Source organism: Antrostomus carolinensis, unplaced genomic scaffold, assembly GCF_000700745.2.
Source record: "Antrostomus carolinensis isolate BGI_N321 unplaced genomic scaffold, ASM70074v2 scaffold2091, whole genome shotgun sequence".
Taxonomy (NCBI): domain Eukaryota; kingdom Metazoa; phylum Chordata; class Aves; order Caprimulgiformes; family Caprimulgidae; genus Antrostomus; species Antrostomus carolinensis.
The window spans coordinates 101759-104432 of record NW_010294589.1 but is presented as its reverse complement, the minus strand read 5'-3'; positions in this window follow the sequence as shown (position 1 = coordinate 104432).

Below are 2674 nucleotides of genomic sequence, written 5' to 3'. Positions count from 1 at the left end.
AGAAGGACCACTGTCCACAGAGCTTTGTGGCATCTCAGACTACGAATTATGGATGTTACCGCTGCAGCATTAGGAGAGGAAAACTGAGGATAGGCAGTACAACGTTATTCCACAGCTATTCCATGTGTGTTTCTGCATGTAAAATCATAAGTAAGCAGGCATGCTTTTCTGTTGTTGTTTTTTCTTTTTTTTCTTTTTCCCTGTTTAACCATTACATTGTTTAAACTTTCTTGGAACGTAGTTAAACAAAGCTGATAGTGCATACACTGCAACTCTGTCTGCTGATGGAGCAATAGCAATCGATCAGAAGTTATAATTTTCATGCTATGGGCTTTTAATTTTTCCTGCCATGAGTTTAATCCTTGAGTGCTTGTAGTATGTTGTCTTTCTGTTACATTAGGACAGAATGTTGATATTCCCTGACATGTTTCCTGCTGCTGCTTGGTGTGTTTTCTGGCAAGCTCTGCTCTAGAGACCATGGCATGTGAAACGATTTGCAGTTATTGACAGCTGCTTGTCCTAAAAGATCTTGGAAGCCCTGCTTTGGTTCATGCTGCATATATGGCTATTGCAAGGCACCTTCTGTAGGCAGTGAAGATACAGTGTAATGATGACTTTGTACAGATTTCCTTTTTTAAAACAAATTGTTGGTTTTGCTATTGATACTTACTAAAATTAAATGTTTTGCTTTTATCTGCAGTTAGTTGACCTTCAGAGCAGTCACATTTCATGCTGGTACTGCAAGTAGATGTCAACATAGTAACATACAACCAGAAACAAGCTGGATTGCAAGTGGTAGTCAATAGTCTGATTAGCCAGGGAGCAAGTAAGAATGCTTTTGCGCTTTGGTGTTATATATATATATATATACACACACTGCTGATCACAGTACCTGTATTTGGAGGCATTTTATTTTGTGCTGACTCTTGTATGATCCTATGGATCAAATGCCTATGAATGAGCAAGTAGTTAAATTTCTTTGTGAAGTATGACCTTAGGTTTTCTTTAGTCCAAAATGAGTTCAGTTCATAAGCTCCAAGTCTGCTCTGTAGTATGAAAAGAACCATGGTAACAGGGGACAACTGGAAGAGTTACACTCTTCATCTAAATTAAAATATCACCGTGGTCACACCTGAAGCTCTTTATGGTGCTACAGACATCCTCAGGAGAGCCACACTTAGAGGCAGATTGAAGCCCTAAATATGGCATGCAATATACACTCTGCATTGTTACTAGTTCTGTTTATTGAAGAGATGGCTTAAGCTTGAAGGCATAACTTAGTCTTCCTTTATTTATTCCTGTCTTTGTTCTTACTCAGGTTTTTCAACCACGCTGCTGGTTCTAGAGTTACTAGATCTTTTTCTTAAAACACCAAGTTCTTTAGCAGGGAACTCCAGACTGGCAGTTTGCTTTCTGTGTCCATCCGGCTTATTTTATCATGTCTTTATATTAGAGGTCTTAGATATTATGGTGTTAATTATGTACTTACCAACATTTTAATTGTAGGCAGGAGAGATCACTCCTAGGCATGCATGTTATAATTTCTTATTTTTTACATTGTGTTATGTGAACTCTAGTGGATCAAAGGCACTCTTACGTGCAAAGTAGCTTCTGAAATGTTTTGAACTCAAACCTTGTATACTGTTTTCTTAAAAGAAACATGAGTGATGAAAAGGGAGTAGGAAACTAATAATAGTTTGTATATAATAGCCTCTGTTGAATCTGAAATCAAGTTCATTTTCTAACAATATGTGTGTCTATAGTGTTTCTTGTAATGAACCTAGTTTTTTAACTCCTGTTGTGGGATCAGTTGCTCCAGATCAGCCCATCTGTAGGACTATATTTCTGCCTTAATGAAAAGGTAGATGCGGATTGTGATTGAGCAAATAGGCAAATACTAAATTGACTTTGTTCTGTTCTAGCATATTACAAATATTGTGTAAGGAGGTTCCAGCTGCTGAGAAACAAAACCCAGACCTGTGTGTCTCTCTGAGGTTGCAACAGGTGCAAAAAAAGTCCCAGTTGGACCTAACATAGATCTCTGAACTCTGATCCTTCTAAACAACAAAGTTGTCAGTTATTTAATATTAATTTGGACTCCAATGTAAGTCAAAGAATTGTCAGATAACGTCAGCTAATGATTGATAGCTAATGGAACTTGAAAATAATTCTGCAAGGGGTTGTGAAGGTCCTGAGGTGGAAAGCATAGTCAGAGATGATACAGTAGTTCTGGTGGCTTGGCTAAAATATCAAATTAATCAGTGATGACTGCTGTGTGTGATCTCCAAGTGCTCGTATTGCTGCTCCTCTTCTCTACTTCCAACCCACTCTAAGGGAGTAAAAAAAGTGTTAGAGGAAAGTTGCTCAAGAATCATGTGTGGTCCCTTGCTAGAGAAACAGCAGCTATAAGTATGTTTGTTCTGGCCTCTGATGGAAGTGTGAGGCTGATGAGTCTCCTCCAGGCACCAAAGAAAGAGGGGAGGTGTTTGGAGCCAAGCAACTGTATAAAGAGAAGGAGTCTAATGAAACTTGCTGGTGGCACTGATTTCTCCTGTGGCTTGTCTTGCAGCTCTCTGGCTGGAACCCTCACCCCGCTACATGCTCAGCTGTTAGTTGCCACTAACCAGCTTCACAAACAGTAATGCAAATATGTTAAAATCAAGTTAAATAGTTG